The following is a 24,646-nucleotide window of genomic DNA, read 5'->3' as shown; positions in this document are numbered from 1 at the left end:
CCAGACCAACCTCTACGCTGATCAGTGCATTGCCCGGCTGGACCCCACGCTAACCAGTAGCAGGGCACTGAATTGGACGGCCCCCACATTGAAGGAGCTGAAGAAGTTCCTTGGACTCAATTTCCTGAGCAGTATCCTTTGGAAGCCTCGCATGGACATGATGTGGACCACTGATGATATGATGTGCACACCATACTACTCAGCCACCATGCCACGCAACCGATATGAGTTGATCTGGCGATTCCTCCACTTTGCGGACAATACGTCCCTAGATGTTAGAGACAAATTGTGTAAGGTACGCCCTGTAGTCGACCGTGTCAACATGAGGAGCAAGGAACTGTACCAGCCCGAACGTGAGCTCGCCATTGACGAGGGGATGATGGCATGGCGAGGCCGCCATCATTTCCGGGTCTACAACCCCAACAAGCCAACCCGGTATGGCATCAAGTCGTACTTCCTGTGCGAATCACGCACAGGATATTGCTTCGCATTCAAGCCATATTGCCGGGAGGGCGCGAACCTGGGGGACACGGTCGTCTTTCTGCTTGGACGTTTGTCTGGGGCCGGTTATACGCTGTTTATGGATACTTTTTACAACAGTGTACACATGTCCGCCAGGCTCCGACAGTTGAGGACCGACGTCTGTGGTACCCTCAGGAAGCACCGGGGGGAGCCAGCGATCATAAAGAACCTGACCAAAGCTGACATCAGTGTGGGGGAGCGCATTGCTGTCAACAATAAGCAGGTCATGATCATGGCATGGCGCGATAAAAGGATCGTGAAGACCATCACCAGCTTCCACGAGAACACCATGGAAATGGCAAAAGTGTGGCAGAAGCCAAAAGAAGCAAAAGAAGGGCAAAGCGGTGAGGGTGGAGATGCTCAAGCCGTCAACCATCATGTGTTACAATAAATTCATGAACGGCGTCGACCAGTTGGATCAGAATATATCGTACTATCCGGCTGCACGTAAGACTGGAAAGTGGACCCAAAAGTTTGTGATGTATCTGATCCAAATATGTATGTTCAACGCTTTTGTCTTGTACAAAATCAGGCACCCACAAGGGCATTATTACAACCTCTTCCGGTTCACCAGGGCTGTGGCGCGGACCTACACAGGCGGTCAGAAGTTGAAGATTCCTGGGGTGACAGAGGAGGAGGAGGCGGAGGCGGAGGCAGGGGGTGGGGGTGAGGCGGAGGCAGGGGGTGGGGGTGAGGATGAGGAGGAGGCAGGGGCTGAGCAGGTGGGGCGTGATGGGCAGTGCGACCCTAGGGCCCCACCGGGGGACCCGCAGAGCAGATTAGTGGGTGGCTTTGGGAAGCATGTAATGGTTGCATACAAAGCCACCCCCAAGCAAAAGCTACCGTGTAGGAAATGTCGGGTCTGCAGTAGGCGTGGCCTCAGGAGTGAGACCAGATATTTTTGCACATCGTGCAAAGTCCCCCTGCATTGTGACAAATGCTTCACTCTGTACCACACAAAGAGGGATTTCTCTAAATAGTTTCTTTATTAGTTGTCATACAGAAGTACAGACTACTTCTAAATAATCCGGCACACAGAAGTACAGATTACTTCTAAATAATCCATCATTGTGTGATACAGACAGAACCATGTGTACCGGTACATAGTATAGCTAGCTGAGAGTAGTATAGTATAGTATAGTATAGTATAGTATAGTATAGTATAGTATAGTATAGTATAGTATAGTATAGTATAGTATAGTGTATGGGTAGTTGCACTGTTTTCTGTACAAGACAAATGCGTTGAACACATGTATTTGGGCCACGGTTGTCGATATTGCATAGGCATGTTTGGACCACTTGCAGATGAGACGGTATGTTAGCGATCTAGCTGTGTCGACTCCATTCATCATTTGCATTGTGTGTGTATATAGTTTATTTTTTTATTTATCTTTTTCCCCCCTCATTTTTACCGTTTGCACAGAACCAATGGTTGCTGACAGTCACCCAGTTTATAAAAGTATATACTGTAGGTAACATACCACACTTTTCTAATGCAGTCCATTGGCCTCTTATTTATATACTTTGGAAGCATGTATTGGATATTTTTTGGTCCACAGATCATCTGGCGCTTCATCCATTTATCAATGGACAATGCAGTCATCGATGCGAGAGACCAAGTAAGATATGCCCTGTAGTTGATCATGTGACGTGCCTGTACTGTGAATGTTACCAGCAAACTTCTAAATGCACTGAAACAATGGTTGGTTATCCTCCAGTGTTCACTTTTTATAAGGTATTGTCTTGGTAAATTACCATAATCCTATACTGTGAATGTTACCAGCAAACTTCTAAATGCACTGAAACAATGGTTGGTTATCCTCCAGTGTTCACTTTTTATAAGGTATTGTCTTGGTAAATTACCATAATCCTATACTGTGAATGTTACCAGCAAACTCCTAAATGCACTGAAACAATGGTTGGTTATCATCAGCCAGTGTTCACTTTTTATAAGGTATTGTCTTGGTAAATTACCATAATCCTATACTGTGAATGTTACCAGCAAACTTCTAAATGCACTGAAACAATGGTTGGTTATCATCAGCCAGTGTTCACTTTTTATAAGGTATTGTCTTGGTAAATTTCCATAATCCTATACTGTGAATGTTACCAGCAAACTTCTAAATGCACTGAAACAATGGTTGGTTATCATCTAGTGTTCACTTTTTATAAGGTATTGTCTTGGTAAATTACCATAATCCTATACTGTGAATGTTACCAGCAAACTTCTAAATGCACTGAAACAATGGTTGGTTATCATCAGCCAGTGTTCACTTTTTATAAGGTATTGTCTTGGTAAATTACCATAATTTTATACTGTGAATGTTACCAGCATATGTGTCTAATGCACAGCAACAATGGTTGGTACTGATGACTGTCACCCAGTTTATTGAACATATTTTGAAATAAAAATGTCTTCATTTCATCAAAGTTTCAAGTTTTCTGCATTGTAAAGTATTCTGTATTTTATAATAATGTTTTCTGGACCTACACCAGTAGTTATAACTTACTTGTTCGTTAGCGCCAGGCATGGTGGTTGATAAGGTAGTAGTATTTCCAAGTGAAACTAATTGATATATTATCAATACAAGATATTATTGCTTTATGAATGTGTTTATCATGTATGGACGAATAAATTGGAAAACAGGTAGGTACAGAGTCCCACAACATAAAAAAAAAAAATGTAAAAAAAAAAGAAAACAATTTATTATTATTATTATTCTTTTTTATCTCGAAGCTTCGAATTAAAATCGAATCTCGGCCCGAAGCTTAAAATTCCACACAAAAAAAATCGAAGGTCAGCCCTAGTAGTAGCAGTAGTAGTAGGAAGAGATTTATCTTTGATCTACTACTCAATTGTTGGGGAATATTCCGTAGGCCTACACCTATAATGAAAATTCAAGTCCTTTTTCCCTTTTTTTTTTAAATTGTATTTGTTTTACTTAAATTTGTATGTATGTGGGGACGAGTAGGGATGGATATTGGATGTATCGGAAGTGTCAAGATTTACAATATACGTATGTACATTTGTGTGTGTATTTATTTACGTATGTATGTGTATGTATGCATACATGTATGTGTGTGTGTACTCTAAATGTAGAGTGACTTTATTGACACAATAAAGTATAAAAACAAAAAATAAAGTCACTCAGGCCTGGAATCGTTATAGAAGTGGGAAATCTGACAATTGCCTAACTGTCCAATGGTTCCGTGTTTTAGAGTTACCGTGAGCTATGTTTTATCCCTTAATTCCATGTCCAGATGCATCAGTCTCATACAGCTTCATTATCTAACTATGAAGGAAGGAATCTGTCACAATCAGCCTTCCTATGGCTCCATGAACAGTGTCCCTCTAATGCCCCTCTTCAAGACTCATAGACTGTCCTCTGGCGCCATCTTGCGGCATGTCGGCGTTTGAACTCTTGTCATCTGTATTTATCTATCAGTCTCTGCCTGGCTCAATACTTTGGTGCCTGTAATTCTACTGTCTGTAATGTTCCCCTGCCTTTAGTCTAGTGTTCCTTCCCTGTCTGTGTTTGTATTATGATTTAGCCTGTTGTCTACTGTATTATGCATTCCAGTTTTGTGTTCTAGTCTGTCCTCTCCCCAGCTGTTGCTCGTTGTAATTAGTGTCTGAATTTATACCCTGCGTCTTCCTGACTTCCTTGTTGCGCCATTGTTCTGTTTCACCCTGTGCTGCCTACCTTGTTCCATTCGTGAAGCTTCCTGTATTATCCTGTTGTGCTACCTTGTGTACCTCCCGTGAAGCTCCCTGTATTATCCTGTCGTGTCCCTGTTGTTCCTGCCGTTCGCGGAATAGCCCTTTATCTCCTGTTTTCCCAGTGAGTCCGTTCCTGCTTCCTAGCCACGTTTTCCAGCACAGCTGAGGTTTTGTTTCCGTGCTTTACAGTTCGCTTTTGTTTATACCGTGTAACGTGTATCCTTGTTTACTACTGCTCAAGTAAAGCCTGTTATCGGCAACGTTGACTCGTGCCTCGTCTCTCTCACCCCCCACTGTCCTGCGCTTGAATCCTACTCTCTCCCAACACCCCCCCCCCCCCCCCCATTACAACAGAATGGCACAACCACCCCTGGATTCAGCGGGCAAGGAGAGAGACAGAGCGAGCGACGTGCTGCTCACTATGGAGAGATTCCTTGAGGGGGATTTTCTCTCCTCGTCCTCGAGGGAGAGGATGCACCTGCGTGAGTGAGTGCAACGCGGAGCAGGCGGCACAGCTGGAGGAGCACAGCCGCATGCTCAGACTGTTGGTTCGGACGCTCTGGTCCCCTGGCCCCAGCAAAGCCACAGCTACCAGCACGCCCTCCCCCGCAAGTAAGACCCCCATTACTGCTGCTAGCTTAGCTCCCCCTGCTAGAGTAGCCACTACTAGCACCTCAGTCCTCACAGCTAAGTCTATGATTTCCTCTGTTAGGAGACTCTGTGTGGGCTCCTCGTTCTCTACCACTAGCTTAGCTCCCCCTGCTAGAGTAGCAACTGCTAGCATAGCCGCTACAGCTAGCAAGTCTAGAAAGGCTAGCAAAGCCCTTACAGCTAGCAAAGCTTCTGCAGCTAGCAGAACCTTTGCTGATAGCATAGCTTCTTCAGTAGCTACCTACCTAGCTTCCCTTGCGTGCACAGGCCCTATAGCTAACGTAGCCTCAGATGCTGGGACCGCCCCTTCGGCCAGCATGGCCTCCGTGGTTAGCATAGCCCCTGCTGCTAGTTTAGCCTCCACTGCTAGCACCATAGCCCTCTCTGCTGGTATAGCGTCTACTACTGGTCCCGTAGCCCCCCTCAGGGACTGGTTTGATGAGGCACATTCACTTTTGCTCAAATTCATGGACAATTATTCCCCAGCCTGCAGTCTGGAGGAGCGAAAGAGCGCTTATCGCCTGGTGTTCTCCATGATGAAGTGGAGTCCTGGAAAAGCATGTGAACTCCGGTTACTGGCCGGGAACATGTTTAGGGTGCTCTTCCAGGACCCCAACTCCCCAGCCGACTGCCAAGCTGCTAACCCTGTTAGGCCCTTTGCAGATAGCAATGCCTCTACTACTAGCTTAGCCCCTGCCGCTAGTGTGCCTCGGTAGCTACTGCCTTAGTCCCGTCCGCTAGAGCCCCTGTTGCTAGCACCTCAGTCCCGCCTCAGCCCAGACAGCTAGCTTAGCCTCTGCAGCTAACCAGGACTCTACTACTAGCTTAGCTTCTGCTGCTGGCTTAGTCCCTAGAGCAGGTTGTCGCCCTCGCCCCTCTGCTCCGGCCCCCCTGGTCCGGTCCCGAGGTCTGCACCTGGAGAGGCCCCTGTCCGGGGTCCTGCTCCGGGGCTGTTGCCCTCGCCCCTTTGTTCCAGGCCCCCTCACCGGTCCTCTGTCCCTGTGTCCATCCCCCTTCGTCTGGCCTCTGTACTCGTTTCCAGTCCCCCTCATCGGCCCTCCGTCCATGTTTCTAGCCCCCCTCTCCGGGCCTCTGTCCCCGTTTCCAGCCATCCTCTCCGGGCCTCTGTCCACGTTTCGAATCCCCCTCACCGAGCCTCTGTCCCCGTCTCCAGCCCCACTCTCCAGGCCTCTGTCCCCATTTCCAGCCCTCCTCTCCGGGCCTCTGTCCCCCTCTCCGGTCCCCCTGGTCCTGTGCCCCGGCCCCCCTGCTATTGTGCCCCTCCTGGGTTCTTTTCTCTGCCCCCGGCTCCAGTTCTCCATGTCCTCACCCCACACAGGAAAGTGGTGTTGTTGTCCAGCAGGGGGCACTCTGTCCTCTGGACTAGTCAGTAACAATGTGTCTGTTACAGTGATAGGGACACCATACAGCTGCGAATGCTGTCCTTCGGATGAGACACTAAACCGAGGTCCTGACTGAATTCGGTCGTTAAAGAACCCAGGGCGCTTATCGCAAAGAGTAGGGGGTTCCCCCGACGTTCCTGGCCAAATTCCCAATCAGGTCTCTGATATCAAGGCCACCTAATCATCCCTTCCCCTTAATTGGCTGATATCAATCCCTGTCTCCTGAGCAGTTCAGCCATTGTGTAGTGTGATGTGTGCCTGGTGCCAGTGTATGGCAGCCATTGACATTTTACATTTACATTTAGTCATTTAGCTGACGCTTTTATCCAAAGCGACTTACAAGTTCTGTATGACAAGTCATCAGGAAGGGTACAACTCTATCAGCTGAGTAACAATGTTCATCAAAGTGTTGCGTGTTACAGTGTAGGTTAGTTTATTAGGACAAGTGCATGACAGTAAGGTTAGTTAGGGTTAGAGTTTAAAAAAATACAATAAATCACAAAGAAGATAAGATAGATACTAGATAAAATACACAATTTTCTGAAAGAGCCTCATTACAGCATGTCATGTTCCTGTTCTTCAAGAGTGGTGGCCAAGCACCCTCTGCAACCTATTGTTGCAGATGTCGCTTCACACCCCTCTTAAAGACAGCAATAGTGGGGGAGTTTTGGATGGCCCTGGGCAGAGAGTTCCACAGCCGGCAGGCTGTAGACAGAAAGCCATTCTGTGAATAGGAACCCTTTCTAGGCTCATAAACTGAGAGCTGTCCAGACCGTAACTGTTGTCCGTGGACCTGGCCACGCAGGACAATGCGAGAGCATAAATATCTGGGGGCAGATCCATTTAACATTTTATACATATGTCCCAGTTTCAGAAAGGAGACCCTCTGCTCCACAGGGAGCCATCCCACCTCATTGGAGTGACATGGCTCAATATGGGTTCGAGGTGGCAGATTTAGGACCAATTGTATGGTCTTATTTTGGCTGGTTTGTTTACTTTCCACTGTAACACCACTATACCAGTACGTATTGCATAATCATATTGGCTGAGGATCATGCAGTTGGCAAGCAATTTCATAGTTTCCAGTGATAAGAACCTCTTTTTTCTGTGCAAAAATTTCACCCTTGTGTTAACTTTTTTGATCACCTTCAGGGCCATTGTTTTCCCTGAGAGTGTTTGGTCGAGGTCTGCACCTAGGTAATTAACACAGTCTCTAGACTCGACACTGAAGCCATTACAGCTGATCTCAAGTTGGGAACATTCCTTTAATTTATGTTTTGAGCTGAATAGAATTGACTCAGTTTTTCCAAGGTGAATCGATAATCTGTTGTCAACTAACCATTTGTGAAGGCTTTCCAGCTCCCTTGAATTTATGCCGTGTCGTCTCCAGACACCAGAAGTGCTGAGTCGTCAGCATACAGTAGGAGTCTGCAGGATACTGCAGACACCATGTCATTAACATATAGTGAAAAGAGCAATGAAGCAAGGATGCTGCCTTGCGGCACCCCACATGTTATTTCATTATATGAAGATGCGACACCATTTATGTTCACACACCTGGGTCCTCCCAGTCAAGTACGACCTGAACCATCTCACCGACCCATGGTCCATCCCACAGGCTTTGAGCTTCTCAAGCAGGATCTGATGGTCAACAGTATCAAACGCTTTCTGCAGGTCAATCAGAACCATGCCAGTTCGTTTGCCACAGTCCATCTGGGTTCGAATATGGTCAGTGAGATCAATCAGGCAAGCATCCGTAGAATACCCAGGGCGAAAGCCAGACTGGAATTGATAAAGGAGATCTGTCTGTTTAAGAAAATCTGATATTTGATTAAATATGACCTTCTCAAGAACTTTGGAGATGACGCTGAGAATAGAAACTGGACGATAGTTTCCCTCGTTTGTCCTATCTCCTTTTTTGTGTAGTGGAACCACTCTGGCACATTTTAAGTCGTCGGGTACGATACCCTGTTTCAGTGATTGATGATATGTGTTAGAGGTTCACTAAACGCAGGGTATAAATACAGACACTAATTACAACGAGCAACAGCTGGGGAGAGGACAGACTAGAACACAAAACTGGAATGCATAATACAGTAGACAACAGACTAAATTATAATACAAAGACAGACAGGGAAGGAACACTAGACTAAAGGCAGGGGAACATTACAGACAGTAGAATTACAGGCACCAAAGTATTGAGCCAGGCAGAGACTAGAACATGATAGATAAATACAGATGACAAGAGTTCAAACGCCGACATGCCGCAAGATGGCGCCAGAGGGCAGTCTACGAAACTGTTGATTGGATGAGGAGTTGGGTGGCCTCTTTTGTCAGGAAGGGGTGGATCCTTCTGACGTTGCTCAGGAGGAACCTGCAGGTTCTGGTTGTCGCTGCGATGTGAGCAGAGAATTTCAACTGGTCGTCGAGGACAACACCAAGGTTCTTGGCGGTCGCCCTCCACCTTGCCCGTTCCCGGTCGATCTAGCGGGTCGTCTGGAAGCCGCCCCTTCGCGGGGGGGGGGGTCCTGTCACAATCAGCCTTCCTATAGCTCCATGAACAGTGTCCCTCTAATGCCCCTCTTCACCAAAAGACTCATAGACTGCCCTCTGGCACCATCTTGCGGCATTTGAACTCTTGTCATCTGTATTTATCTATCATGTTCTAGTCTCTGCCTGGCTCAATACTTTGGTGCCTGTAATTCTACTGTCTGTAATGTTCCCCTGCCTTTAGTCTAGTGTTCCTTCCCTGTCTGTATTTGTATTATAATTTAGTCTGTTGTCTACTGTATTATGCATTCCAGTTCTGTATCGTATGGCTCCGCTCAGCATCACTACTGCACTGTACCTCGCTCGTGCACGCGCACTGAATAAAAAATTCCACAATGCACCTTTACATCCCAACATCCGTCTGGCCACACCCCCATCAGCTTACCTACAATGGCAGGGGTGGGGCCACACACTCGCCTCCTTCTTCGCTTTCACCACAAGGAAGTGCCTTCGGTAGATCCCCACTTGACGAGGTTGCTAGTTGAAGAAAGTTGGAAAACAAGAGATACGTTGACATCATATCTTTATTTTCTCTCTCACTATTTTTCGAGAAAATACGGCGATATTGTCTTTGTTACTGGAGTGTCTGGAAGATGATGATCATCCTACACCTCCACCGGTTTTTTCGTATTAGGAGTTCACGCCGCTGACATGCCTCCCAACTACAATCCTCCTTGCTGCGGCTGGATGGGGTAAGACCCTCCAGCAACACAGCTGGACTGTAGGACGCACCGACTGTTGTGAGAAGCGGTGGGTTCCAGGTTTGGTGAGTAATGTTTGCTTGCGAGCACCACTTGTCTGTTAGTGCTATGCGGGCTAGCTGACAATGTTTAAGAAAACCGGCCCCAGATTAGGGTCCTTCTGTTCAGCCTTTTAGGCGACGGCGGAGGATCTTGGTTTGAAGCCCATTATAGTTAACTAGTGCGCCACGACCAGTAACTGGTGATCCCAGGATTCTCTGGACGAGTGGATGCTTCTCTGTCACTGTGTAGGCCCCATCTTTCATATACAAATGAGAGTATACCCTCACGAGGAAATGTGGGCATGGATGTTCGTTATCGGGAGATCCATGTTCAAGTCGGCTACAGCCCAGATGGGACTTGTGCTGGCTCCGCCGGATGTCTGGTAAAATCACCGTTGTAAACTGTGTTGACATCTCTTTTTCTCTTCTCTCTTAAAAGGTGAGGAGGGTTTCAGAACGGCGGTCTGTCTGAAGTGTGGCTTGTTATATCGTTTGTGTACAAGTTCAGGTGGTAGCTGCTTAGCAGATAGCTGCTTAGCTTGCGTGCTAGTTGTGGCCTACTGTGTTAGCCAGTCAGCTGTTAGCTGCGCAGCTGTTAGCTGCGGTATTAGCTCGCTGTGTTTACCAGGCTAGTACACGTTAGCTTGCTGCTATCAGCCGAACGGCTGTTAGCTTAATGCTACACTGTTGAACGTTTTCTGTGACTATAACATGCCTTAAACACTCTGACTACGACGTCATCTTTGACAGAGGATGTTAGTCGAACCTACCCGGAGCCGGCCGGCGAGGACTGCGTCAACAAGGAGAACCGTAGCGGCGGGATGGAGCAGCGACGCTGCCCGTGTCGTCAAACACAGGCTGTGTTTACTATCGGTGCCCTGTTAGAGACTGCAGTTCGCTTGATCTGCGCTCTCGGTAGGAAGGTCCTGACCAGACCTTAAAACGCGTCTTCTTCCTTCCCTTCTAAATGTTTTGTAAATAACGATGTTTTTCAAAACGAGTGTTGCTGCACTACATTTAGGATACGACGCGAGTTGTGTGTGAATTGTCTTGTCACTGGTATTAGCTTCTCCATGCAAATCGGGTTGTTTGTTACAGATGTAAAAATGATCTGGTTTGTTGTGTTGAGAAACATCATGTGTGTTCATGTACCGTGTACTCACAACTAAGGGGGTTAAACTAACCTATAAAGCTATGCTTAGTGACATATGAGCAGTGTTGGGCAAGTTACTTTTAAAAAGTAACTAGTTACAGTTACTAGTTACTTCTTCCAAAAAGTAACTAAATTACTTACTCAGTTACAAATTATAAAAGTAACTAGTTATTTCAGAAAGTAACTATTGCGTTACTTTCAATATATATATATATTTTTTTTACATAAACAACATACACAAATCTAAACTATTTTAATGTTGCTGTGGGACAAAGTGAGACTAGCCTCCAATCAAATGCCATGTATGTAGATATTATAATTACTATGTTTATATATTAGTGGATCATACAAATACAATAGATGTTTTGGAACTTTTGATATGTATTGCCCCTCAACAGGCCACAACTGGGCAACATTAAATTATGCTTGTTAAGCACTATACCAAAAATAAATAACAAATATATACTGATTGATTGAACATTTTAATTAACAGATTGCAGAATGGGTACAGCACTACGGCTCAATACACACAATTGTTAAGGGGATGCAGATCAGAGAAAGACTTTCGTCTTGTTTACATCAGGGTCCCCCATTTTCAATTCATGACATACACAACATACAGATATAAGAATCTAATCGAATCATTCTAAACCAATCTAATCATGACATTTAAGACATGCATGACATACAGATATTAATATATCTCTGCGCACCAGACTGTGCTATTAAACCAGGAAGTGCAGCACTATGTTGAGCCCATAGATATATATCTATGGTTGAGCCTGTCAGCAGTAGAGCCACTACTGCCCTGCGCTGCAACACAAGAGTGAACCGCGGTCTCACGCTGACTGCTCGCTTATTATGTTGTTCCGTTGGATTCGTTTTAGATTATTTGGGATCAAACCGTACACTACACAGACCCGCGGTCTCCGCTGACTGAATCGCTTGTGTTGTGGCTCGAGTGGCTCAGACTCTGGATGCGTTAGACCCGCCCACCTCTACCTTTGATTGGCTTACCATGACATTTTACTCAGCCTCAGCCAATCGTCACTCGTCAGCTGTATCCGCTGGACTCGCGCACTGCCCACTAAACAAGGAAGAACATAATATTGCCTCTCTCAGCGCAGATATCTGTCTGATGAAAGAAACAGGTTCATTCATAGTAACGCGCCGGATTTATTTGCAGTAACGGCAACAGCGTTATTAAGATTGGAAGAGTAATCCGTTAGATTACTCGTTACTGAAAACAGTAATGGCGTTAGTAACGTCATTACTTATAGCGCCGTTATTCTCATCACTGCATATGAGTGAAGAATGAATTCTTTTCTCAGCCTGTAATGACAATAAACAGTGTGTTCACATATTAACAGGTTTACCTGTTCAACTGGCCGTATTAAGGGTAAGGTAGGAGGGGCGTTTCCCCCCGGTTCCCTGGGGACTTCCTCACCCTCCTCTCAGACATGTTGTTTACAATATATTGTGTCACTGTGTGGTGGGATACGATGTAACCCTTGGCTTGATTGCTGGGGTTGTGCTAAAACTGCTTGAGGAACTGTATTTTCCTAAAAGAAAAGATTGTTTGGTCACTTTTCGTGTGTTCTTGGCAAGGCCTGTGGCCGATACTAATCGAGAATTGTGTATTCTCTCATTATGAAAAACGGCGTTCCTCTGTAGAGTGTATTGCCATTTTTTGTGGTGGTAAAGGGTTGTGTGTATCTTGTGATCTACAACTGGGTTGGGTTGGCCACAGAAGTACATGTGTAAGTCTGGTACCGGGGCTCTTAAGGGGGGCCTCTCTATTCTGTGTTTTTTCCTTAGTAAAAATCAGATAGCAGGTTAGCACATGAGCTGTGTGAAGCTGTTAGACGCTTCATGTAGCCGACTATGACTGTGTCATACTCTTTTTTGTCGTTACATCGTATCATGGGTGTGGGGTCGTAAAGGGGTGAACTGGTAATCCTTTCCTCCCCTTCTTTGATGGGCAGGGGTTAAGACCTCCTGTCCTTCAAGGTTCCTGTCACGTTGCTGTTCGGCACGTTACAGGGTAAGGGGGGGGGGGGGGAGTTTCCTGGTCCCACGCCCTGGAATATTGGGCGTGTGCACCGCAGAAATTCCCCCGCCACAAAGTACGTCACTGTGCGCGTCTCTGTTGGTAAGACTTCCGTGAGCTGTTCAGGTCCATATGATGGATCTGTTTCAGGGAGGGGTCAGGGCTCCTCCTCACGAAGCTCCTACTCGGGCCTTCTGTGAGTTAGGACTCTCCTTCCATGTGAGGGAGCCTCCTCAGAGTGCAGAGCCTCCTCCTCAGATTGTCAAGGTGAGTAGAACTCCAAAAAGGAGTCCTGCTCTATTGTGTGTGTATTCGATTCAATTCGATTATTGAGTGTGTATGGGTTCAGTGCCTCCTCTTCGGAGAGCCCTAAAACCAAAATTTTACATGGCTCAATGTTGCAATATATTCTTTTCAATCTATACAGTCTCTCTGGGGATTTCCGCCTCCTCCCTATGGGAGGGTGGTGGGATGTAAAAATGTAAAAAAAATGTACCCTCAGCCTGCGTCACGAGGGATTCATGTCAGTCTGTGTTCTTTCTTTTTTGAATAAAAAGAGGAAGGTACATGAAGCACGACGGCTCCATGTCGTTCTCCCAGGCGACTTGGAGGAACAATGTTTGGTGTCTTGCTAGACTATCCATTGATGTGTTTGGGTCTCGACGCATACATAGTGCTGGCTCGGTGTGTTTCTGTTACAGGATCACACAGGGGCTAAGTGCGCCTTGGTTGCTTGTTAAAACAGCGTTTTTATAGGGCAACTGGGATGGGGTTTTGTCTCTTCCAAGCGCCAGTTTACTAGGTTGTCTCGATGAATTCTCGTTCATATCTGGGGGGATGTTAACGGAATAGATCTGAACATAGGTAGAGGGTTCTCACGCCCTTGGGGTGGGCCACTGAGCACAGTCTAAATGAGGACCGTCTGGGTGGCGCCCTCTTTTCATGTTTTAGATCGACACGCATACCTACCCCCTCTCCTGGAGTGGGCATGTCGGCGTGATTAGGACACGGGACTGGTCTGGTCACGCTGGTCCAGGTCAGTTAACCCGTTGTCCGCCGGGGATGCAGATCTGCTGTTCTGGTACCCCGAGGGACTTGTGCTTTTTTCGGGGGGAAAAATGCCAGGTCGGTCCGGGTGTCACAGGGTTAGGCGCTATGGAGACCCTTGTTGGGTACATATTGTACTCTGCACTGTCGTAATGGCTTACGGCCATGCCAACCTGTACACGCCCGATCTCGTCCGATCTCAGCCGCTACGCAGGTTTGGTCCTGGTTAGTACTTGGTTGGGAGACCGCCTGGGAATACCAAGTGCGGTGTGCTTGGGGCTGGTTCTCCATTCTTTTCGCTCCTCTCTCACGCGTGGCGAAGAGGGGGCTGTTGGGGTGGTCTTGGACCTCCTCTGGCAACCCTGTGCTTCCCGTGCCGCCGGGCCCGGTCCGAAGTAATGTTTCGTCGACCCGTAGGCCTGGAATAACCCTTTTTTGAAAACTGAAACACTTGTACTGCGGTATAGCCAGTTATGCCCGCAGGTGTTTTTTTTTATAGTTTTTTCTTGAGGGGTTATAGGAACAACCACCGCATAGGGTAATGACAAGGTGGTTGATTCCCTGGTGTGTTGGAGCAGTGTCAACTCCCGGGTTACCCGGTTGAGTGTGCCCCTGCACGTTCATGACGTCTGCCAATCATGTCAGCCTTCTCTGCCTCAACCCCTCTGGGTGTTTTTTTTTTAATGGAGGCTTGGTCATGCAACAACGCCAGCATACGCCCCTTCCGCCGGGGGGGCTGTTCTCAGCTAACTCCTTTGGCGCCTGTCTCATCCGCAGTGCTCCAGGCTCAGGTTACAGCCTGTTGCCTGGTTTCCCCGGTGCGCTGCCTGCTTCCGTTGGTTAACCTTTTTTGTGTGCTTACGGCCATGCTGACTGCCTGTTCTGCAGGGTCAGTGTACCAGGCGGTGTGCTATTGGGGGGAAAGGGCCCGCTCTTGGAGGGGCCTTATCCGAATACGCTGGCGATGTGGGGGGCGGTGTCACTAAGTGACCGCCTGGTGGGGTCTTGATGCCTGGCGTCATTGACCTCTCCGGGCCCCCGTTTTCCAGGGGATCCAGTCCCTTCAGTGGGTCTGGGTCTTCCTTCGCGCTCCGCTGCTACGGCCTTGCCACGGGGTTGGGTTTGTTCTTGACCCCGTGATTCTGGGGGCAGTAACGAGGTTGTTCCTTCCGTTCGTTCCCGGGTGGCATGCGGGTTGTGCGTGTGTGTAGTCGTGGGGTCAGGCCACGGTCTGCTCACCCTGTGCGTTGAGTTGCTTGAGTGCCTCTTCGCACGGTCGGATCCGTCGCCCTCCCGTGATCCTCCAATAGGGGGGGTGCCCTCCATTAGGGGGGGTCGGGGGGGCTCGTCCTCCCTGATCTGATGGTTGTGGGGGGCCTCAGCGGGGTACATTTGTCGGCCGATGGCTCTCGCTTGGCCTCCCTTGTGCAGTAGTGACGCCGAGCGGAGCCATATGATACAGAACGTTAGGTTATGGCTATAACCAAGTTCTGTGAGTATTGGTGACGCTCGGCGTCAGACGCCACTGCGGCCCTTGATCTCGCCTTGTGGTGAAAGCTTGGGAAGGAGGCGAGTGAGTGGCCCCACCCCTGCTTATGTAGGTAAGCTGATGGGGGTGTGGCCAGACGGATGTTGGGATGTAAAGGTGCATTGTGGAATTTTTTATTCAGTGCGCGTGCACGAGCGAGGTACAGTGCAGTAGTGACGCCGAGCGTCACCAATACTCACAGAACTTGGTTATAGCCATAACCTAACGTTCTGTATCATATGGCTCCGCTCTGCGTCACTACTGCGTCTAGTCTGTCCTCTCCCCAGCTGTTGCTCGTTGTAATTAGTGTCTGTATTTATACCCTGTGTCTTGCTGACTTCCTTGTTGCGCCATTGTTCTGTTTCACCCTGTGTGCTGCCTACCTTGTTCCATTCGTGAAGCTCCCTGTATTATCCTGTTGTGCTACCTTGTATACCTCCCGTGAAGCTCCCTGTATTATCCTGTCGTTTTCCCTGTTGTTCCTGCCGTTCGCGGAATAGCCCTTTATCTCCTGTTTTCCCTGTGAGTCCGTTCCTGCTTCCTAGCCACGTTTTCCAGCACAGCTGAGGTTTTGTTTCCATGCTTTACAGTTCGCTTTTGTTTATACCGTGTAACGTGGATCCTTGTTTACTACTGCTCAAGTAAAGCCTGTCATCTGCAACGTCGACTCGTGCCTCGTCTCTCTCACCCCCCACTGTTCTGCGCTTGAATCCTACTCTCTCCCAACACCCCCCCATTACAACAGAATCTATGCATGTCTGTGTGTATGTCTGTAGTTCACATATCTCAAGGACTGTTCATTGACTCCATGCTCAGTGGGTGTACTGCTGAGGACCCAGGGGAGTGCAGTGTCGAATGTGAAGTCGATTGGATGAGCGGTCCTTGATAATGCTACAAGCAGGCATACCGCAGGTCTCCACAATGCTGCAAGCAGCACTTCCAGGGTCCACTCCGAATGAGTACGTGTTCCAAACATTTAACGTTATCATCCCATATGCCTGATTACTGGGGCACAGCTCTGCCTAGATACTGAGCATGTATCCGTCATTCATTGCAATCATCTGAATAGTTTGTCATCTACTGTATATTGCCATGGCAACACTTGGATGCTATACTGTAGATAGCCAGGAACAACACAAGCCAGCTCATATTCAGCATGACAAGGTACATGGATGATGCCAAATGTCTGGGGCCCCATCTAGCTCATCAGAGGATGAAGGGTGCTGGCAGCAGAGCACGCTGGAAGCCGTTTGTATTAATAAAGCAACCAGAGACAGAGAATCCCAGACTCTGAGAGAATGTATAGTGATTTGTGAGTCAGCAGGGTTGGTAATGGTCTTGGGGGTAAATGATTGTGTCCCTCTGGCCTGGTCTGCATTTCATATTGTCATGATGAAGCTGTCATAAACAGCCACCATTCCCCTAATACAATCCTCAGGGGGGACGCTTAGTTTTAATTTGGATGTCGAGCTAAAATGATTGACTTTTATTGTGTGTGTGTGTGTGTGTGTGTGTGTGTGTGTGTGTGTGTGTGTGTGTGTGTGTGTGTGTGTGTGTGTGTGTGTGTGTGTGTGTGTGTGTGTGTGTGTCTGTGTGTGTGTGTGTGTGTGTGTGTCTGTGTGTGTGTGTGTGTGTGTGTGTGTGTGTGTGTGTGTGTGTGTGTGTGTGTGTGTGTGTGTGTGTGTGTGTGTGTGTGAGCGTTTCTGTGAGCCTCTCTGAGAATCTATTTGTATAACAATGCTTGTGAGGACACGTTTGAGTTCTGGATGTAAAAGAAGAAAAAAGGTTTTGGCTGGTCATTTTAAAATGGGGCCATTTTAGGCATTGGGGTTAGTATTAGGGTTAGGTTAACCTCTTCCACCCCGTGCGGTCCATCGGCGGACCACAAATGACATCACGTCATAAATCAATCTCTCCAGACTGTTTGACAAAACGTATTCAAGTAAGCAAAAACGTATAGCACATGCATGAGCCTGGTCTCTTTTGATGAAATTCTGAAGCTTCTGATTATAAAGAAATTTCACTTTTAGTGCTAATGAAATAGGTGTGAACTTGAGTTGTAGAAAAACTTGTTACTCACGTTTTTCTGTAGTAGTTAGTAGTCCAGAAATAGTATTTCCAAAATAAATGGATAGGCTGAAAAAACACCCTGGGTCCATAGCCTAAAGTCTTGTGTAGTACCTGTCCAAATCGTATAAAGATCAGTTCAGAAATTAGTGATTAGGATCGGTTTTGGTAAAAAGTGAAAAAAAAGAGCTCAAAAAAACATTTTCTCATTGACTCCAATGCAATCGACGGAGAATTCTCGTCCTGTTTTCGCTCGTGACTTTTCACCTAGATCCCTGATTCGCTCATTCCCACGTGGGGTACCATTGGAAAGCCACACTCATTCGTTCCAACCGTGTCCAATAATTTTTGTGATCGCCAAATGATTGCAGAGGTAGAGGCTCGAGAGTCGGGAGTGGTATTTGAAAAAATGTAAAGACTGCCGTCTACTTCGGCGCACGCCTCACATATCGGCATGTAACTCGAGAACCGCTGAACGGATTTTGCCGCCTGAAACGGCGATCGACAGGCAACAAATAGGGCTTTAATTCAATATATATATTATATAAAAAATATACGATTAAATATTGTTTAAAATAAAAAATAAATACTATTATTTTGTGTCATGTTTCCAAATAAGATTGTTCACAACGGAAAATGCTTTATACATTCAATTTGTTGGTTAAATGACCTCCGTGATCAATCTCGCTCTCAGTGAAGTTTTTCATTTTAGTTCGCTTATATAGCCATTATTCCACATTCCACCAAATTTTCCCATGGTGGTATTTAATTACAATATATAGTTGATTAGGGGCGGTTCTGTATGCAAATCGTGCATGAGCATAGACTGTAAGAACAATTGGTATTTATCAACACGCATGTGCTATGACACGCACGTGTGATAATAAATCCTGATTTTTCTGTGCCTAGAGACATTCTAAATTCCGTGCGTAGGAACGAAAATAGAACACTTTCTACGCATTATTGATACACGAGGGCCCTGGAGACTCTGAGCCAAGCTGTGCCAGTGAACAGAATCCAGCTGAAAAGGGATGTAATTGTTGTTGTGTAGCACTGGCCCAGGAGGACGGATACAAGATGAAAAGAGGGCCTCCTCGCAGGGCCTTTAATAATGTTGTTATTAAAGCTTCCTGAAAGACCTAACTATTGACCTGACTGTAGACTCTTTCACAGACCAGTGCATTTTGCCCACCGCACCCTACTAGTGTCACCGAATCAAATCAACCTTTCTAATTAACTGCATCCAAATAACGCATCCGCTGCTGCCTTTTCCACATCACCTCTCACACTGAGGCGTGCGCCGTGGGCTTCAAGGGCAGCATTTGTACTGTAGGTGTAAAGTGCTTTTGAGTGTCAAGGAAAGCACTATAGGCAATGATTCATTCGTTATTTCTGCCCACAAGCATTATCTGATTTGGTACAAACTGGAAGCCATGTCAGTCCAACCAAAAAGCACATATACTAGTATTTATTTAAGATATTTGAAGTAGGACTTTTGTTTGTGTTTTTTTTGTTTGTGTTTGTTAGCGGTACGAGCGGACGTCAAGGGGTTTCAAATAATTATTTGTCTGAAAAAAATCACACGTACAGTAGCACATTTCAAATAGTTTCAAATGTTTTCATTTTCTAAGGTGCCACAGTGCGCTTGACACGTTCGTTAAGCACCGGTCTGCAAAGTTGAAAGATGCCACTATGGTAATGGTCGTTCTATTGGGTAAGGAATCAAGTTGAAATATATTTGTTTTGTATATTTATTTATTTACAAGGGGCAACACACAGCAGGGCCCTGTTTCTTGTACCTGGATAACTGAGTTAGCCGGATAACTTTAACTGGATAACTGGGTTAGCCGGACTTTCCGGTTTCATGTACGTGGATTTTCCAAATCACCATGACAACATATCCAAAAGTTTGAGCCTGGTCGAAAGCAGAGTTCAAGTTCAACTTAGCCTGAACCATCGCCACGCCCCCGCAAAGAAGTGACGGCCCGTTTCCTGAAACTATTCCCACAGTCTACGATCTGCATTATACCATTCTGAATTACGTTCTTGTGCTCCATTCTTCCAGAGGGGGCTTTTGAAATGTAAAATAGACCCAAAATGCTGATACTAAATTCACTTTGTCCTAAATAATGCACGTTATATATACCGTGGCGACGGTGGCGCTCGCTCGTGCGATGTACACATTATGTGGTTATTTCAATTGTAACTGGGATTAAGATGTCTGATGAGATGCGCTGTTTGACGGATTTGAGAAATTTAATGAGCCGTTGACGTCACATTAATGAATGAGGATAAAGAGATAAACTTCATTCATAACAAAGGATATTCTAAACACGGGTCTCTCGTTCATTAATGTATAAACAATGAATTTATCCCATCTGGCACAGTGGTCCAGCGGTAGTGCTCAAGCCTGCCAACCCAGCGACCGGGGTTCAAAACCCGGTCTTTCCAATATGATTTTTTTGAATATAATATTAATGATTATACGCCAAAGTAGCCTGGTTTTAAGTTAAAATATTATAAATCTACATGCATTGAGGATGTCATTCTTTATATAGCTCTCAAACGTGCACCAAATTGAATTATTCCTATATTGCAAAAAGAAGGAGACGACTAGGGTCTTGAACCCCGGTCGTCTGTGTGAAAGTCAAAAGAACAACCCGTTAGACCACATTGGAGATAAGTTAAAAATTGACTATACATCAATCAATGGGTAAGAGAGCCGTATCGTAATTCTGTATAACAGTTAACTAATTATTTTCGCTAGCAAGATCTCATTTGATTATTCAATCCAGCAGGCAAGTTTAAAGAAATATAATCTGATTGATTGAGGTAATGAGGGACTTAAAATTAGCCTATAGATAACGCATTTAACTTGTCGGCGAGGCGATTGAGCCGTACTGCAATATGTTAATAAAGTTTTAAATCAATTAATCAATCAATGCCGCTAGAGAATCAGGATTTCTGCGATCGACACCTGCTGTCTTCTCAGCTGAGGCGGGCGCGCGCACTGATCCTGAGAATCAAGTCTGGCTTGAGTTAACGAGACTGAATCCACCTTCTTGGAACAGGAAAATCCCGGCTTCAAACATCGGGTTAACTGAAGCTGGATAATGACATCTTGATCGACTTAGTTGAACCACGTACAAGAAACAGGGCCCTGGACTATACCATTTATGATGTTGTGCCAAATCGTATCCTCTGGTATTCCATTGTACACAGCGATATTGTGCGGCTGAACTTCACTTTATTGCAGATGTGGCCTTCAGGTGAACTCATCTGAAATGTGCGCTTATTGTGCGGGTGTGTAGTACATAACTGCTGTATTTTTTTTCCTTTTACAAATAATGAGACATGAGTTAACATTCTTTCAGCACATTTGTTAAAGGGGAACTATCTTATAAATGGCCTTTTTGAGTGTTTAGCATTGTTTCCTAGCTATGTGAACTTATATTAATATGATCTATGTCTCTAATTCTCATATTGGCGCATTCTTCCAATTCTCCTCTCACAATATTCACCCTCACTGAGTCATCTGAAAATGTGCTGATTTGTGATGTCAGAAAGACACCGCTGCATGATAATGGAGAGGTACAAGATGAGCTGCACACAGTGGTTGCAGCCCAGGCTCAAAACGGCTTAAGATCTTAAGGTAGAAAAATGCTGTTTTTGAGGACTTGATTAGAAATACAAAACAATGAAAAAAAAAATGAAAAAATTACAGAGGTGTTCCATAGACTCACAGGAATTGTGTAAAAGTGCCCAAAATAGTGAAAGAAATAGTAAAATAGTTCCCCTTTAAGGTTGAAAGCACCAAGCACCAGCACTCATTTATTTCTTCAACTGATCTCCATGGGGAAGATTTGAGTATGCTCATGGTATGCTGTGCCATGCCGTGTGCATCCTGCCATGATGCACGCAGGACGCATCTTAAATGCACTAGAATTCTAATTAGCAAGCTGTGGTTGTACTCATTTACATAATCAGTCTTAGAAAACACTGCACCAAATTGGAAACAGAATATGTTGCAGAATATAAACGTCGGAACAATTTGCGTCACAGTTGGTAAATCTGACCCTAAGGTAACTATTGAAAAAGGATGTAGGCTGAATGTTATTTTTCAACTGTATCAAAATTATTTGACAACATTAAATTTAAGTTTATTTACATTAAGTTATTTCTCAGAAAAAGTATATGTATGTCATTGTATTTATTTAAAAGTGTTGTGAAGCAGTTTGGAATGTGCTAGATGGTGTTTTCACATAAACGGTTTGAAACCCCATTGACTTTCAGTAGCATTGCTTGCAAATGCCAACAATTATCTTATTCCAGTAACTGCATGTAATTGTTTTGATTGATTATGTTTTTTTTGGTCCTATGCTGAGCATCATTGAACTTGAGGGTCATCTTCAATTGATTTTCTAAGTTTAAATAATTTATTGAATGAATGAACAAATCAATAAATTAATTAATGAAGGAATGAATGAGGGAATGAACTTCCAATATCTCAAATCCAAAACAGTGCTGCATGTGTACTTTGGACAGATTTAAATAACTCCCAGTTTTTGACAAATCAGTATCCTCTAATGTCTCACTCACTATCTTCACAAAGCATTGAAAGCTGCTCTTAGTGTAACGGTTTCACTAAGCCAGAACACAGTTTGTGCAGACACAAACAAGCAGAGACGATGTGGAATCAGAGTATAACCCAAATGTCGGGTGTATTTAATGAGAAAAGAAGAGTAACAGAATCCAGTCGCTAGACAGTCCAGGGAGTGAGCAGGTACGGGGTAGTCAGACGGGTGTAGGGGTCGTAGCCAGGAGAGGGTCCTCATACAGTCCAGGGATGTTCACGGAGAGAGTGGTCAGGCAGGCAGAGGTCATTCACGGGAATCCAAGATGGGGGAACAGGGAGCGGAGACAGGCAGGAACTGTGAGCAAAAGGAGGACAAGGACGTTAGAAGCATAATAGAACACGGACTGATAAATAGAACAAGGCATGAGAATACGGACTGACTGTAAATAAGGAACTACGATCTGGCAGCCTCATGACATCTGGGCCAGCTCTAAGTACGGTTGGTAATTAGCTGGTAGATGTCACTCAGCTGCTCCTCCGGCTGACACACAAGTGCACCCCATCCTGTAATCAGAGAGAGAAAGAAGAAGAGAGGGAGAGTAGCTAGGTCAGGATAGAGTTGGAGAACCAAGGGTATTAAGAGGATGGGAAGCCTGGAGGACTGGAGGGGCATGACACTTAGACCAGTGAATCACCTAATAAAATGTGCAATTATGGATGTGAAGAGTGACCTACCACCAGTGTTGTGCTAGTTACTGAAAAATTTTAACTCAGTTACTTTACTAGTTACTTCATTTGAAAAGTAACTCTGTTACTTTACTAGTTACTTACACCCAAAAGTAATGCGTTACTGTGAAAAGTAACTATTTAGTTACTTAAAAAAAAAAAAAAAAAGATTGCTCCGATGCCCTTACAGATACTCAAAATCTGTTGATCAACTTGACAGTTTCCATTCACATCACTGAACTCTGCTAAGCAATGTGGTCTATACAAACACAAATCTGACACAAACACAAATGTTGTCCCGAGTCCCGACGTAATAAGAAATGCGCCGTGCCTAATTGTATCGCCGCTTAGGTTGAAGGAACAGCCTTGATGTCGCCGGAGCGTTTCATTATAACCGTCTTGCAACGTTGTTTAAGATATCAATCGTGCATTGCAACGTTAGAATAGTTAGGATATCAATTGTGCATGAAAGGACTATATTTATATTGTTTGATTAGTATTGATGAGATTCCCTCGCAGATTCATACAGTCAAAATCCGTTGATCAACTTGAGTTTCCATTCATTTGCATTCACATCACTGCACTCACCAAAGGCTGCGGTGGTCGAGATGTAACGTTAGTCCAGCCCCTCAAACATTTTCTTTATCTCATTTCCATTTTGTATATTCTCTCTCCAAGTAGTTGGAAAAAGTGTCCCGTCCCATTTGCTGTGTGCCGCCTGGTATCATGCTAACTACTGTAGATCCCTGAAAGCGGGTGGCGAGTGGCTTCGGATGAGTCCTGGTCGTTAACGTTAGACTCCGCTACTAGCTTCGTTGAAGCATGGGCAGTAGATATGATCTTTGAGCCAAAACACAAATTACATTTAACTAAAACTTTTTTTCTTTGTGCTTGACAAAAGAGAAATAGTGAGAATATCCATGTGAGTAGTGGCCCGTGGGCGCCGCCATGACAGTCAAGACTAGAGTAAACAAAACACGCCCACAGCACAGCGTGTCCCCGCAGCCGCAGGTGAAGTGACACACAGACATGAGAGGAGGACTGCGCTGGATCGCTGATGCTCGCTAACAATCTACATCAAAATAACGCAGTAACGAACCATTCAGTAACGGTAACAACGTTACTGAATTTAAAAAGTAATGCGTTAGAGTACTAGTTACCGGCAAAAGTAACAGCGTTACTGTAACGCGTTACTTTGTAACGCGGTAGTCCCAACACTGCCTACCACTGATAAAACTGAATTCCTTTACAATTTGGACGATATCAGTCTTTTGCTTCAAATACAGCCTAAACAATTAAAGTTATACTGTATCAGTGTACTCAACTAATTTGTGTAGAGTTCTACCAGTGAGGACACCTAGTGCTGATTAAATTTGAATCGAATACCTTTACAATTTGGACGATTTCAGTTATCTCTGGCTTCTGATACAGTATAAGTCCAACCAATCAGTGGCGGCTCGTGAATTCTTCACGGGGGGGGGGGGGCGGAATTAATTAGTATCCCCCTCTATCTCTCCTTCTCTCTCTTTCTCTCTCTCACACACAGCGCGACATGGAATCGATTCGTTACACAATCAGACCTAGTATGTGTAGTAGTATATACCAAGAATAACTTCAGTATGAGTACAGGGCTGTACACATATATTTGCATATTGTTAAACGAGCCAAGGCTAGCTATTAAACTATCGATATGAATCGAAAACGGGGGACCCTGATGTAAACAAGACAAATGTCTTTCTCTGGTCTGCATCCCCTTAACAATTGTGTGTATTGAGCCGTACTGTATTGTACCCATTCTGCAATCTGTTAATAAAGTTTTCATTCATTCATTCAAACATAGACGATATTGAACAATAGTCCACTTATTTTCAATCCAAACGAAACTCCACTCCAGAGAGAGAGAGAGAGAG

Source organism: Notolepis coatsorum (genome assembly GCF_963971535.1).
Source record: "Notolepis coatsorum genome assembly, chromosome: 9".
NCBI classification, from domain to species: Eukaryota; Metazoa; Chordata; class Actinopteri; order Aulopiformes; family Paralepididae; genus Notolepis; species Notolepis coatsorum.
This window is presented reverse-complemented; position numbering follows the sequence as displayed.